This window comes from Scyliorhinus torazame, chromosome 5 (assembly GCF_047496885.1).
Source record: "Scyliorhinus torazame isolate Kashiwa2021f chromosome 5, sScyTor2.1, whole genome shotgun sequence".
NCBI classification, from domain to species: domain Eukaryota; kingdom Metazoa; phylum Chordata; class Chondrichthyes; order Carcharhiniformes; family Scyliorhinidae; genus Scyliorhinus; species Scyliorhinus torazame.
The window spans coordinates 121,606,363-121,622,621 of NC_092711.1; the positions used below are offsets into that span (position 1 = coordinate 121,606,363).

At 45.7% G+C, this 16,259-nt stretch overlaps 4 non-coding genes across 4 annotated transcripts; all 4 read left to right on the forward strand.

Annotated features, from left to right (window-relative positions):
* The first annotated feature begins 713 nt into the window (after positions 1 to 713).
* trnaa-agc (transfer RNA alanine (anticodon AGC)) lies at positions 714 to 786 on the forward strand. The gene has a single exon. It is a non-coding gene; the product is annotated as a tRNA-Ala (tRNA).
* Positions 787 to 7,128: 6,342 nt separating this feature from the next.
* trnav-cac (transfer RNA valine (anticodon CAC)) lies at positions 7,129 to 7,201 on the forward strand. Its single transcript has one exon. It is a non-coding gene; the product is annotated as a tRNA-Val (tRNA).
* A 4,643-nt stretch (positions 7,202 to 11,844) lies between these two features.
* trnav-uac (transfer RNA valine (anticodon UAC)) lies at positions 11,845 to 11,917 on the forward strand. The gene has a single exon. It is a non-coding gene; the product is annotated as a tRNA-Val (tRNA).
* A 2,434-nt stretch (positions 11,918 to 14,351) lies between these two features.
* On the forward strand, positions 14,352 to 14,424 carry trnaa-agc (transfer RNA alanine (anticodon AGC)). The gene has a single exon. It is a non-coding gene; the product is annotated as a tRNA-Ala (tRNA).
* Positions 14,425 to 16,259: the final 1,835 nt, after the last annotated feature.

Below are 16,259 nucleotides of genomic sequence, written 5' to 3' on the forward strand. Positions count from 1 at the left end.
TTCATTAAAACCGGGACGGGTTAGAAATGTCGGACGTTTTAACCAAGCCAAATCCTGGTGGGAGCAAACAGAACAACAGGAAAGCGCTCTGACAGGGTGCAAGTCAGGAGAGATTAAATGAGAAAAGGCCTAGGGTTCCCTGGCCACAGAGTGAGGTGAGCATCGAATGAGAGAATAATTACACCACAGTATGAGGCCATTCCAGCCGCTGTGTCTGTGCCAGCTCTCAACAACTACCGCCCGGATACAAAGACGAAGTGGAAACAAGATTCAAACCCAAATCTGCGATGGTAGTACACACAGAATGGGGGCAGCATTTACAGTGTGAGACGGTTGCACACACTATGAGTGTGAAAGCTGTATTGAGCCCAGTGGAAAGATGCGCTGCTGTTCCTCGAGTGTTTGTTGAGCTTCTTTGGAACATTTCAGGAGGCCGAGGTCCGGAAGGTCAGCGTTAAGATGCAGCTCTCCAGTCAGTTCAATTCTCCACTTTGGCTCTGTGGATTAGATGGGTCACGTCCCTGTGAAGTTAACGCAGATCATGTTAAGTTCGATCTAATTTCTACATCTCGTGGTTTTATATGTTGAAACATCTGTTTTTGAAAGAAACAGCAGTCGTCTTGTAATAAGTGGCCTAGCCTCTCAGCCTCACCATGCGAATCTGCAGCAACACAGTGAGGTTGCACATTGTACACGTCCGTTGATTGCCAGCTGTTTCTGTAGTGTAGTGGTTATCACATTCGCCTAGCACGCGAAAAGTCCCCGGTTCGAAACCGGGCAGAAACATCTCGTATTTCCAGTTTAGTCTGTTGCTGACTATTGCCGCAATCTCGTAACTGGTCTTCATCAACGAGGAATAGCAAAATGCATGCACCCGTCTGGCTGTGGTTATTTACGAAAGCCCTGCTTTCTCAATTTAACTTCCACTTCAAGCAAAACATAACTTATCTTCAGGTCTGAAAAGTTCGATTCCTGATTGTTTTATAAGTTGAGACATCGGTTTTAAAGAAACGGCTGTCTTCTTGTAATAAGTGACATGGCCTCTCAGACGAACCATGAGAATCTGCAGCAACACAGTGAGGTTGAACATTGCACAAGTCCATTGATTACTGCACCGCCAGCGGTTTCTGTAGTGTAGTGGTTAGCACATTCCCCTAACATGCGAAAGGTCCCCGGGGCCATACCGGGTAGAAACATCAAGTGCTTCTCATGTTGTGTGAGGAATGTTTGCACAAAGTACTTGTGTTCCCCATCTCGTATGTTCGAGGATTATGAGGATTAGTCTCTCATGAGCCACTAAAATAAATTCCACATTAAGTCACAAGCACTGAACTTTCGACAGGCAATGAGAAGAAAATAACCTTCTTATTTTGGATATTCGGAGCTAGTTCATCCACAACAGAATTTCATGCATTTACAAATGCAGATAAACATACTTATTCACCATCTGAAACATGTCTAAATGAACGACAAATGCAACTTACTGCGGATGCTTCATTCTGAAACAAAAACAGAACATACTGGACAATCTCAGCAGGACTGACGGCCTCTGTGGAGCGAGATGGCAGCGGTCGTTCCTGGCCTGGGTGACTCTTTGTGAAAGCTGCAGAACTGGAAATGGGGTCAGATTCAGACAAATATGGATGGGGCGGGGTTGGCGTGCCCTATTGGGCCTCGATAGAGTGGTCAGCAATAGGTGGAAAATGACGAAAATGTCTCGGACAGAAAGAAAAAGGGAATGTAAATGAGGCTAATCAAGGCTAACAAAGTTGCTGATAGTGGCGCCTCAAGAGATCAGAATGTGTTAATAGCAGAACAAAGTAAGCAGTGTGTCAGCGAACAATTGGCGACAGGGTTGCTCAAGTAGGATGGTATGGGCTGGGGGGAGGGGCGCAATGCTGAGGGTAAAACATACCAATGGAAGGAATGAAAATAACTTGATGGAAATAAACAGATGGTGGAGGGAGAAGAGAGATTACACAGTCTGATGCTGTTGAACTGAATAAAATGAAACATACAGAGGGCTGCCTGAATCAACTGGAATTAGTCAATAGAGGTAAGTGAATGTCATACCCCTAGACCAACGAGCCCCGGGAAAGTAACAGAAGCACGCTGTTATTGCCATCGAAAGTCGATCTAACATCTGCGGAAAATACTGGAACAACTCAGCGAGTCAGGCGGAATTTGTCGACAGGACAACAAAGCTTGTCTTTCACCATCACCTTTCATTAAAACCGGGACGGGTTAGAAATGTCGGACGTTTTAACCAAGTCAAATCCTGGTGGGAGCAAACAGAACAACAGGAAAGCGCTCTGACAGGGTGCAAGTCAGGAGAGATTAAATGAGAAAAGGTCTAGCGTTTCCTGGCCACGGAGTGAGGTGAGCATCGAATGAGAGAATAATTACACCACAGTATGAGGCCATTCCAGCCGCTGTGTCTGTGCCAGCTCTCAACAACTACCGCCCGGATACAAAGAAGAAGTGGAAACAAGATTCAAACCCAAATCTGCGATGGAAGGACACACAGAATGGGGGCAGCATTTACAGTGTGAGACTGTTGCACACACTATGAGTGTGAAAGCTGTATTGAGCCCAGTGGAAAGATGCGCTGCTGTTCCTCGAGTGTTTGTTGAGCTTCTTTGGAACATTTCAGGAGGGCGAGGTCCGGGAGGTCAGCGTTAAGATGCAGCTCTCCAGTCAGTTCAATTCTCCACTTTGGCTCTGTGGATTAGATGGGTCACGTCCCTGTGAAGTTAACGCAGATCATGTTAAGTTCGATCTAATTTCTACATCTCGTGGTTTTATATGTTGAAACATCTGTTTTTGAAAGAAACAGCAGTCGTCTTGTAATAAGTGGCCTGGCCTCTCAGCTTCACCATGCGAATCTGCAGCAACACAGTGAGGTTGCACATTGTACACGTCCGTTGATTGCCAGCTGTTTCTGTAGTGGAGTGGGTATCACATTCGCCTAACACGCGAAAAGTTCGAAACCGGGCAGAAACATCTCGTACTTCCAGTTTAGTCTGTTGCTGACTATTGCCGCAATCTCGTAACTGGTCTTCATCAACGAGGAATAGCAAAATGCATGCACCCGTCTGATTGTGGTTATTTACGAAAGCCCTGCTTTCTCAATTTAACTTCCACTTCAAGCAAAACATAACTTATCTTCAGGTCTGTAAAGTTCGATTCCTGATTGTTTTATAAGTTGAGACATCGGTTTTAAAGAAACGGCTGTCTTCTTGTAATAAGTGACATGGCCTCTCAGACGAACCATGAGAATCTGCAGCAACACAGTGAGGTTGAACATTGCACAAGTCCATTGATTACTGCACCGCCAGCGGTTTCTGTCGTGTAGTGGTTAGCACATTCCCCTAACATGCGAAAGGTCCCCGAGGCCATACCGGGTAGATACATCAAGTGTTTCTCATGTTGTGTGAGTAATGTTTGCACAAAGTACTTTTGTTCCCCCATCTCGTATGTTCGAGGATTATGAGGTTTAGTCTCTCATGAGCCACTAAAATAAATTCCACATTAAGTCACAAGCACTGAATTTTCGACAGGCAATGAGAAGAAAAGGACCTTCCTATTTTGGATATTCGGAGCTAGTTCATCCACAACAGAATTTCATGCATTTGCAAATGCAGATAAACATACTTATTCACCATCTCAAACATGTCTAAATAAACGACAAATGCAACTTACTGCGGATGCTTCATTCTGAAACAAAAACAGAACATACTGGACAATCTCAGCAGGACTGACAGCCTCTGTGGAGCGAGATGGCAGCGGTCGTTCCGGGCCTGGGTGACTCTTTGACAAAGCTGGAGAACTGGAAATGGGGTCAGATTCAGACTAATGTGGATGGGGCGGGGTTGGCGTGCCCTATTGGGCCTCGATAGAGTGGTCAGCAATAGGTGGAAAATGACGAAAATGTCTCGGACAGAAAGAAAAAGGGAATGTAAATGAGGCTAATCAAGGCTAACAAAGGTGCTGATAGTGGCGCCTCAAGAGATCAGAATGTGTTAATAGCAGAACAAAGTAAGCAGTGTGTCAGCGAACAATTGGCGACAGGGTTGCTCAAGTAGGATGGTATGGGCTGGGGGGAGGGGGGCAATGCTGAGGGTAAAACATACCAATGGAAGGAATGAAAATAACTTGATGGAAATAAACAGATGGTGGAGGTAGAAGAGAGATTACACAGTCTGATGTTGTTGAACTGAATAAAATGAAACATACAGAGAGCTGCCTGAATCAACTGGAATTAGTCAATAGAGGTAAGTGAATGTCATACCCCTAGACCAACGAGCCCCGGGAACGTAACAGAAGCACGCTGTTATTGCCATCGAAAGTCGATCTAACATCTGCGGAAAATACTGGAACAACTCAGCGAGTCAGGCGGGATTTGTCGACAGGACAACAAAGCTCGTCTTTCACCATCACCTTTCATTAAAACCGGGGAAGGTTAGAAATGTCGGACGTTTTAACCAAGCCAAATCCTGGTGGGAGCAAACAGAACAACAGGAAAGCGCTCTGACAGGGTGCAAGTCAGGAGAGATTAAATGAGAAAAGGCCTAGGGTTCCCTGGCCACAGAGTGAGGTGAGCATCGAATGAGAGAATAATTACACCACAGTATGAGGCCATTCTAGCCGCTGTGTCTGTGCCAGCTCTCAACAACTACCGCCCGGATACAAAGAAGAAGTGGAAACAAGATTCAAACCCAAATCTGCGATGGAAGTACACACAGAATGGGGGCAGCATTTACAGTGTGAGACTGTTGCACACACTATGAGTGTGCAAGCTGTATTGAGCCCAGTGGAAAGATGCGCTGCTGTTCCTCGAGTGTTTGTTGAGCTTCTTTGGAACATTTCAGGAGGCCGAGGTCCGGGAGGTCAGCGTTAAGATGCAGCTCTCCAGTCAGTTCAATTCTCCACTTTGGCTCTGTGGATTAGATGGGTCACGTCCCTGTGAAGTTAACGCAGATCATGTTAAGTTCGATCTAATTTCTACATCTTGTGGTTTTATATGTTGAAACATCTGCTTTGAAAGAAACAGCAGTCGTCTTGTAATAAGTGGCCTGGCCTCTCAGCCTCACCATGCGAATCTGCAGCAACACAGTGAGGTTGCACATTGTACACGTCCGTTGATTTCCATCTGTTTCTATAGTGTAGTGGTTATCACATTCGCCTAACACGCGAAAAGTTCGAAACATAGCAGAAAGTTCTCTTACTTCCAGTTTAGTCTGTTGCTGACTATTGCCGCAATCTCGTAACTGGTCTTCATCAACGAGGAATAGCAAAATGCATGCACCCGTATGGTTGTGGTTATTTTCGAAAGCCCTGCCTTCTCAATTTAACTTCCACTTCAAGCATAACTTATCTTCAGGTCTGTAAAGTTCGATTCCTGATTGTTTTATAAGTTGAGACATCGGTTTTAAAGAAACGGCTGTCTTCTTGTCATAAGTGACATGGCCTCTCAGACGAACCATGAGAATCTGCAGCAACACAGTGAGGTTGAACATTGCACAAGTCCATTGATTACTGCACCGCCAGCGGTTTCTGTAGTGTAGTGGTTAGCACATTCCCCTAACATGGGAAAGGTTCCCGAGGCCATACCGGGTAGAAACATCAAGTGCTTCTCATGTTGTGTGAGGAATGTTTGCACAAAGTACTTTTGTTCCCCCATCTCGTATGTTCGAGGATTATGAGGTTTAGTCTCTCATGAGCCACTAAAATAAATTCCACATTAAGTCACAAGCACTGAATTATCGACAGGCAATGAGAAGAAAAGGACCTTCTTATTTGGGACATTCGGAGCTAGTTCATCCACAACAGAATTTCATGCATTTACAAATGCAGATAAACATACTTATTCACCATCTCAAACATGTCTAAATAAACGACAAATGCAACTTACTGCGGATGCTTCATTCTGAAACAAAAACAGAACATACTGGACAATCTCAGCAGGACTGACAGCCTCTGTGGAGCGAGATGGCAGCGGTCGTTCCGGGCCTGGATGACTCTTTGTCAAAGCTGGAGAACTGGAAATGGGGTCAGATTCAGACTAATGTGGATGGGGCGGGGTTGGCGTGCCCTATTGGGCCTCGATAGAGTGGTCAGCAATAGGTGGAAAATGACGAAAATGTCTCGGACAGAAAGAAAAAGGGAATGTAAATGAGGCTAATCAAGGCTAACAAAGGTGCTGATAGTGGCGCCTCAAGAGATCAGAATGTGTTAATAGCAGAACAAAGTAAGCAGTGTGTCAGCGAACAATTGGCCACAGGGATCAGATTGCTCAAGTAGGATGGTATGGGCTGGGGGGAGGGGGGCAATGCTGAGGGTAAAACATACCAATGGAAGGAATGCAAATAACTTGATGGAAATAAACAGATGGTGGAGGGAGAAGAGAGATTACACAGTCTGATGTTGTTGAACTGAATAAAATGAAACATACAGAGAGCTGCCTGAATCTACTGGAATAAGTCAATAGAGGTAAGTGAATGTCCACACATAGACAAGCTTTTAGACAATGTCGCGATTGTCTCGCGAACCTATTGGTTCCCTGCTGTGTGAGCTCAGCTTCTCAAAGCAAACCCAATGTGAATGAATCCCGCCGAATGAGCCGCATAGAAATGAAGAAAACATATCGCCTGACCAACAGAAAACGTTATCAAAGGGCTCGTCCGGGATTTGAACCCGGGACCTCCCGCAAGTTTCGCAATCGAGACACCCAAAGCGAGAATCATACTCCTAGACCAACGTGCCGCGGAACTGGCACAGAAGCACGCTGTTATAGCCATCGAAAGTTGATCCAACATCTGCGGAAGATACTGGAACAACTCAGCGAGTCAGGCGGGATTTGTCGACAGGACAACAAAGCTCGTCTTTCACCATCACCTTTCATTAAAACCGGGACGGGTTAGAAATGTCGGACGTTTTAACCAAGTCAAATCCCGGTGGGAGCAAACAGAACAACAGGAAAGCGCTCTGACAGGGTGCAAGTCAGGAGAGATTAAATGAGAAAAGGCAGTCGTCTTGTAATAAGTGGCCTAGCCTCTCAGCCTCACCATGCGAATCTGCAGCAGCACAGTGAGGTTGCACATTGTACACGTCCGTGGATTGCTAGCTGTTTCTGTAGTGTAGTGGTTATCACATTCGCCTCACACGCGAAAGGTCCCCGGTTCGAAACCGGGCAGAAACATCTCGTACTACCAGGTTAGTCTGTTGCTGACTACAGCCGCAATCTCATAACTGGTCTTCATCACCGAGGAATAGCAAAATGCATGCACCCGTATGGTTGTGGTTATTTTCGAAAGCCCTGCCTTCTCAATTTAACTTCCACTTCAAGCAAAACATAACTTTTCTTCAGGTCTGTAAATTTCGATTCCTGATTGTTTTCTAAGTTGAGACATCGGTTTTAAAGAAACGGCTGTCTTCTTGTCATAAGTGACATGGCCTCTCAGACGAACCTTGAGAAGCTGCAGCAACACAGTGAGGTTGAACATTGCATAAGTCCATTGATTACTGCACCGCCAGCGGTTTCTGTAGTGTAGTGGTTAGCACATTCCCGTAACATGCGAAAGGTCCCCGGGGCCATACCGGGTAGAAACATCAAGTGCTTCTCATGTTGTGTGAGGAATGTTTGCACAAAGTACTTTTGTTCCCCCATCTCGTATGTTCGAGGATTATGAGGTTTAGTCTCTCATGAGCCACTAAAATAAATTCCACATTAAGTCACAAGCACTGAATTTTCGACAGGCAATGAGAAGAAAAGGACCTTCCTATTTTGGATATTCGGAGCTAGTTCATCCACAACAGAATTTCATGCATTTACAAATGCAGATAAACATACTTATTCACCATCTCAAACATGTCTAAATAAACGACAAATGCAACTTACTGCGGATGCTTCATTCTGAAACAAAAACAGAACATACTGGACAATCTCACCAGGACTGACAGCCTCTGTGGAGCGAGATGGCAGCGGTCGTTCCGGGCCTGGGTGACTCTTTGTCAAAGCTGGAGAACTGGAAATGGGGTCAGATTCAGACTAATGTGGATGGGGCGGGGTTGGCGTGCCCTATTGGGCCTCGATAGAGTGGTCAGCAATAGGTGGAAAATGACGAAAATGTCTCGGACAGAAAGAAAAAGGGAATGTAAATGAGGCTAATCAAGGCTAACAAAGGTGCTGATAGTGGCGCCTCAAGAGATCAGAATGTGTTAATAGCAGAACAAAGTAAGCAGTGTGTCAGCGAACAATTGGCGACAGGGTTGCTCAAGTAGGATGGTATGGGCTGGGGGGAGGGGGGCAATGCTGAGGGTAAAACATACCAATGGAAGGAATGAAAATAACTTGATGGAAATAAAGAGATGGTGGAGGTAGAAGAGAGATTACACAGTCTGATGTTGTTGAACTGAATAAAATGAAACATACAGAGAGCTGCCTGAATCAACTGGAATTAGTCAATAGAGGTAAGTGAATGTCATACCCCTAGACCAACGAGCCCCGGGAACGTAACAGAAGCACGCTGTTATTGCCATCGAAAGTCGATCTAACATCTGCGGAAAATACTGGAACAACTCAGCGAGTCAGGCGGGATTTGTCGACAGGACAACAAAGCTCGTCTTTCACCATCACCTTTCATTAAAACCGGGGAAGGTTAGAAATGTCGGACGTTTTAACCAAGCCAAATCCTGGTGGGAGCAAACAGAACAACAGGAAAGCGGTCTGACAGGGTGCAAGTCAGGAGAGATTAAATGAGAAAAGGCCTAGGGTTCCCTGGCCACAGAGTGAGGTGAGCATCGAATGAGAGAATAATTACACCACAGTATGAGGCCATTCTAGCCGCTGTGTCTGTGCCAGCTCTCAACAACTACCGCCCGGATACAAAGAAGAAGTGGAAACAAGATTCAAACCCAAATCTGCGATGGAAGGACACACAGAATGGGGGCAGCATTTACAGTGTGAGACTGTTGCACACACTATGAGTGTGAAAGCTGTATTGAGCCCAGTGGAAAGATGCGCTGCTGTTCCTCGAGTGTTTGTTGAGCTTCTTTGGAACATTTCAGGAGGCCGAGGTCCGGGAGGTCAGCGTTAAGATGCAGCTCTCCAGTCAGTTCAATTCTCCACTTTGGCTCTGTGGATTAGATGGGTCACGTCCCTGTGAAGTTAACGCAGATCATGTTAAGTTCGATCTAATTTCTACACCTCGTGGTTTTATATGTTGAAACATCTGTTTTTGAAAGAAACAGCAGTCGTCTTGTAATAAGTGGCCTGGCCTCTCAGCCTCACCATGCGAATCTGCAGCAACACAGTGAGGTTGCACATTGTACACGTCCGTTGATTGCCAGCTGTTTCTGTAGTGTAGTGGTTATCACATTCGCCTAACACGCGAAAAGTTCGAAACCGAGCAGAAACATCTCGTACTTCCAGTTTAGTCTGTTGCTGACTATTGCCGCAATCTCGTAACTGGTCTTCATCAACGAGGAATAGCAAAATGCATGCACCCGTATGGTTGTGGTTATTTTCGAAAGCCCTGCTTTCTCAATTTAACTTCCACTTCAAGCATAACTTATCTTCAGGTCTGTAAAGTTCGATTCCTGATTGTTTTATAAGTTGAGACATCGGTTTTAAAGAAACGGCTGTCTTCTTGTAATAAGTGACATGGCCTCTCAGGCGAACCATGAGAATCTGCAGCAACACAGTGAGGTTGAACATTGCACAAGTCCATTGATTACTGCACCGCCAGCGGTTTCTGTAGTGTAGTGGTTAGCACATTCCCCTAACATGCGAAAGGTCCCCGAGGCCATACCGGGTAGAAACATCAAGTGCTTCTCATGTTGTGTGAGTAATGTTTGCACAAAGTACTTTTGTTCCCCCATCTCGTATGTTCGAGGATTATGAGGATTAGTCTCTCATGAGCCACTAAAATAAATTCCACATTAAGTCACAAGCACTGAATTTTCGACAGGCAATGAGAAGAAAATGACCTTCTTATTTTGGATATTCGGAGCTAGTTCATCCACAACAGAATTTCATGCATTTACAAATGCAGATAAACATACTTATTCACCATCTCAAACATGTCTAAATGAACGACAAATGCAACTTACGGCGGATGCTTCATTCTGAAACAAAAACAGAACATACTGGACAATCTCAGCAGGACTGACAGCCTCTGTGGAGCGAGATGGCAGCGTTCGTTCCGGGCCTGGGTGACTCTTTGTCAAAGCTGGAGAACTGGAAATGGGGTCAGATTCAGACTAATGTGGATGGGGCGGGGTTGGCGTGCCCTATTGGGCCTCGATAGAGTGGTCAGCAATAGGTGGAAAATGACGAAAATGTCTCGGACAGAAAGAAAAAGGGAATGTAAATGAGGCTAATCAAGGTGCTGATAGTGGCGCCTCAAGAGATCAGAATGTGTTAATCGCAGAAAGTAAGCAGTGTGTCAGCGAACAATTGGCGACAGGGATCAGATTGCTCCAGTAGGATGGTATGGGCTGGGGGAGGGGGGCAATGCTGACGGTAAAACATATCAATGCAAGGAATTAAAATAAGATGATGGATACAGATGGTGGAGAGGGAAGAAGCAGATGGTGGAGGGGGAAGAGAGGTTACACAGTCTGATGTTGTTGAACTGAATAAAATGAAACATACAGAGAGCTGCCTGAATCTACTGGAATAAGTCAATAGAAGTAAGTGAATATCCACACATAGACAAGCTTTTAGAAAATGTCTTGATTGTCTCGGGAACGTATTGGTTCCCTGCTGTGTGAGCTCAGCTTCTCAAAGGAAACCCAATGTGAATGAATCCCGCCGAATGCGCCACAGAGGCTCAACAAGGAATAGCAAAATGCATGCACCCGGCTGGGCCAGTGGCGCAATGGATAACGAGTCTGATTACGAATCATGAGATTCCAGGTTCCACTCCTGGCTGGCTCGGAATTCGAACTTTTGGCGTGCGCTTTCACTCACTGGGTGGGACAGCTGATTCTTGATGCAGTGCAAAGTGAGCAGAACGTCTTCAATTCTCGTATCGAAAGTTGATCCGACATCTGCGGAAGATACTGGAACAACTCAGCGAGTCAGGCGGGATTTGTCGACAGGACAACACAGCTCGTCTTTCACCATCACTTTTCATTAAAACCGGGACGGGTTAGAAATGTCGGACGTTTTAACCAAGTCAAATCCCGGTGGGAGCAAACAGAATAACAGGAAAGCGCTCTGACAGGGTGCAAGTCAGGAGAGATTAAATGAGAAAAGGCCTAGGGTTCCCTGGCCACAGAGTGAGGTGAGCATCGAATGAGAGAATGATTACACCACAGTATGAGGCCATTCCAGCCGCTGTGTCTGTGCCAGCTCTCAGCAACTACCGCCCGGATACAAAGACGAAGTGGAAACAAGATTCAAACCCAAATCTGCGATGGTAGTACACACAGAATGGGGGCAGCATTTACAGTGTGAGACGGTTGCACACACTATGAGTGTGAAAGCTGTATTGAGCCCAGTGGAAAGATGCGCTGCTGTTCCTCGAGTGTTTGTTGAGCTTCTTTGGAACATTTCAGGAGGCCGAGGTCCGGGAGGTCAGCGTTAAGATGCAGCTCTCCAGTCAGTTCAATTCTCCACTTTGGCTCTGTGGATTAGATGGGTCACGTCCCTGTGAAGTTAACGCAGATCATGTTCGATCTAATTTCTACATCTCGTGGTTTTATATGTTGAAACATCTGTTTTTGAAAGAAACAGCAGTCGTCTTGTAATAAGTGGCCTGGCCTCTCAGCCTCACCATGCGAATCTGCAGCAACACAGTGAGGTTGCACATTGTACACGTCCGTTGGTTGCCAGCTGTTTCTGTAGTGTAGTGGTTATCACATTCGCCTTACACGCGAAAGGTCACCGGTTCGAAACCGGGCAGAAACATCTCGTACTTCCAGTTTCGTCTGTTGCTGACTATTGCCGCAATCTCGTAACTGGTCTTCATCACCGAGGAATAGCAAAATGCATGCACCAGTATGGTTGTGGTTATTTTCGAAAGCCCTGCCTTCTCAATTTAACTTCCCCTTGAAGCAAAACATAACTTTTCTTCAGGTCTGTAAAGTTCGATTCCTGATTGTTTTATAAGTTGAGACATCGGTTTTAAAGAAACGGCTGTCTTCTTGTAATAAGTGACATGGCCTCTCAGACGAACCATGAGAATCTGCAGCAACACAGTGAGGTTTAACATTGCACAAGTCCATTGATTACTGCACCGCCAGCGGTTTCTGTCGTGTAGTGGTTAGCACATTCCCCTAACATGCGAAAGGTCCCCGAGGCCATGCCGGGTAGAAACATCAAGTGCTTCTCATGTTGTGTGAGTAATGTTTGCACAAAGTACTTTTGTTCCCCCATCTCGTATGTTCGAGGATTATGAGGATAAGTCTCTCATGAGCCACTAAAATAAATTCCACATTAAGTCACAAGCACTGAATTTTCGACAGGCAATGAGAAGAAAATGACCTTCTTATTTTGGATATTCGGAGCTAGTTCATCCACAACAGAATTTCATGCATTTACAAATGCAGATAAACATACTTATTCACCATCTCAAACATGTCTAAATGAACGACAAATGCAACTTACTGCGGATGCTTCATTCTGAAACAAAAACAGAACATACTGGACAATCTCAGCAGGACTGACAGCCTCTGTGGAGCGAGATGGCAGCGGTCGTTCCGGGCCTGGGTGACTCTTTGTCAAAGCTGGAGAACTGGAAATGGGGTCAGATTCAGACTAATGTGGATGGGGCGGGGTTGGCGTGCCCTATTGGGCCTCGATAGAGTGGTCAGCAATAGGTGGAAAATGACGAATTGTCTCGGACAGAAAGAAAAAGGGAATGTAAATGAGGCTAATCAAGGTGCTGATAGTGGCGCCTCAAGAGATCAGAATGTGTTAATCGCAGAAAGTAAGCAGTGTGTCAGCGAACAATTGGCGACAGGGATCAGATTGCTCAAGTAGGATGGTATGGGCTGGGGGAGGGGGGCAATGCTGAGGGTAAAACATATCAATGCAAGGAATTAAAATAAGATGATGGATACAGATGGTGGAGGGGGAAGAAGCAGATGGTGGAGGGGGAAGAGAGGTTACACAGTCTGATGTTGTTGAACTGAATAAAATGAAACATACAGAGAGCTGCCTGAATCTACTGGAATAAGTCAATAGAAGTAAGTGAATATCCACACATAGACAAGCTTTTAGAAAATGTCTTGATTGTCTCGGGAACGTATTGGTTCCCTGCTGTGTGAGCTCAGCTTCTCAAAGGAAACCCAATGTGAATGAATCCCGCCGAATGCGCCACAGAGGCTCAACAAGGAATAGCAAAATGCATGCACCCAGCTGTGGCAGTGGCGCAATGGATAACGCGTCTGACTACGAATCAGGAGATTTCAGGTTGGACTCCTGGCTGGCTCGAAATATGAACTTTTGGCGTGCGCTTTAACTCACTGGGTGGGACAGCTGATTCTTGATGCAGAGCAAAGTGAGCAGAACGTCTTCAATTCTCGTATCGAAAGTTGATCCGACATCTGCGGAAGATACTGGAACAACTCAGCGAGTCAGGCGGGATTTGTCGACAGGACAACACAGCTCGTCTTTCACCATCACTTTTCATTAAAACCGGGACGGGTTAGAAATGTCGGACGTTTTAACCAAGCCAAATCCTGGTGGGAGCAAACAGAACAACAGGAAAGCGCTCTGACAGGGTGCAAGTCAGGAGAGATTAAATGAGAAAAGGCCTAGGGTTCCCTGGCCACAGAGTGAGGTGAGCATCGAATGAGAGAATAATTACACCACAGTATGAGGCCATTCCAGCCGCTGTGTCTGTGCCAGCTCTCAACAACTACCGCCCGGATACAAAGACGAAGTGGAAACAAGATTCAAACCCAAATCTGCGATGGTAGTACACACAGAATGGGGGCAGCATTTACAGTGTGAGACGGTTGCACACACTATGAGTGTGAAAGCTGTATTGAGCCCAGTGGAAAGATGCGCTGCTGTTCCTCGAGTGTTTGTTGAGCTTCTTTGGAACATTTCAGGAGGCCGAGGTCCGGAAGGTCAGCGTTAAGATGCAGCTCTCCAGTCAGTTCAATTCTCCACTTTGGCTCTGTGGATTAGATGGGTCACGTCCCTGTGAAGTTAACGCAGATCATGTTAAGTTCGATCTAATTTCTACATCTCGTGGTTTTATATGTTGAAACATCTGTTTTTGAAAGAAACAGCAGTCGTCTTGTAATAAGTGGCCTAGCCTCTCAGCCTCACCATGCGAATCTGCAGCAACACAGTGAGGTTGCACATTGTACACGTCCGTTGATTGCCAGCTGTTTCTGTAGTGTAGTGGTTATCACATTCGCCTAGCACGCGAAAAGTCCCCGGTTCGAAACCGGGCAGAAACATCTCGTATTTCCAGTTTAGTCTGTTGCTGACTATTGCCGCAATCTCGTAACTGGTCTTCATCAACGAGGAATAGCAAAATGCATGCACCCGTCTGGCTGTGGTTATTTACGAAAGCCCTGCTTTCTCAATTTAACTTCCACTTCAAGCAAAACATAACTTATCTTCAGGTCTGAAAAGTTCGATTCCTGATTGTTTTATAAGTTGAGACATCGGTTTTAAAGAAACGGCTGTCTTCTTGTAATAAGTGACATGGCCTCTCAGACGAACCATGAGAATCTGCAGCAACACAGTGAGGTTGAACATTGCACAAGTCCATTGATTACTGCACCGCCAGCGGTTTCTGTAGTGTAGTGGTTAGCACATTCCCCTAACATGCGAAAGGTCCCCGGGGCCATACCGGGTAGAAACATCAAGTGCTTCTCATGTTGTGTGAGGAATGTTTGCACAAAGTACTTGTGTTCCCCATCTCGTATGTTCGAGGATTATGAGGATTAGTCTCTCATGAGCCACTAAAATAAATTCCACATTAAGTCACAAGCACTGAACTTTCGACAGGCAATGAGAAGAAAATAACCTTCTTATTTTGGATATTCGGAGCTAGTTCATCCACAACAGAATTTCATGCATTTACAAATGCAGATAAACATACTTATTCACCATCTGAAACATGTCTAAATGAACGACAAATGCAACTTACTGCGGATGCTTCATTCTGAAACAAAAACAGAACATACTGGACAATCTCAGCAGGACTGACGGCCTCTGTGGAGCGAGATGGCAGCGGTCGTTCCTGGCCTGGGTGACTCTTTGTGAAAGCTGCAGAACTGGAAATGGGGTCAGATTCAGACAAATATGGATGGGGCGGGGTTGGCGTGCCCTATTGGGCCTCGATAGAGTGGTCAGCAATAGGTGGAAAATGACGAAAATGTCTCGGACAGAAAGAAAAAGGGAATGTAAATGAGGCTAATCAAGGCTAACAAAGTTGCTGATAGTGGCGCCTCAAGAGATCAGAATGTGTTAATAGCAGAACAAAGTAAGCAGTGTGTCAGCGAACAATTGGCGACAGGGTTGCTCAAGTAGGATGGTATGGGCTGGGGGGAGGGGCGCAATGCTGAGGGTAAAACATACCAATGGAAGGAATGAAAATAACTTGATGGAAATAAACAGATGGTGGAGGGAGAAGAGAGATTACACAGTCTGATGCTGTTGAACTGAATAAAATGAAACATACAGAGGGCTGCCTGAATCAACTGGAATTAGTCAATAGAGGTAAGTGAATGTCATACCCCTAGACCAACGAGCCCCGGGAAAGTAACAGAAGCACGCTGTTATTGCCATCGAAAGTCGATCTAACATCTGCGGAAAATACTGGAACAACTCAGCGAGTCAGGCGGAATTTGTCGACAGGACAACAAAGCTTGTCTTTCACCATCACCTTTCATTAAAACCGGGACGGGTTAGAAATGTCGGACGTTTTAACCAAGTCAAATCCTGGTGGGAGCAAACAGAACAACAGGAAAGCGCTCTGACAGGGTGCAAGTCAGGAGAGATTAAATGAGAAAAGGTCTAGCGTTTCCTGGCCACGGAGTGAGGTGAGCATCGAATGAGAGAATAATTACACCACAGTATGAGGCCATTCCAGCCGCTGTGTCTGTGCCAGCTCTCAACAACTACCGCCCGGATACAAAGAAGAAGTGGAAACAAGATTCAAACCCAAATCTGCGATGGAAGGACACACAGAATGGGGGCAGCATTTACAGTGTGAGACTGTTGCACACACTATGAGTGTGAAAGCTGTATTGAGCCCAGTGGAAAGATGCGCTGCTGTTCCTCG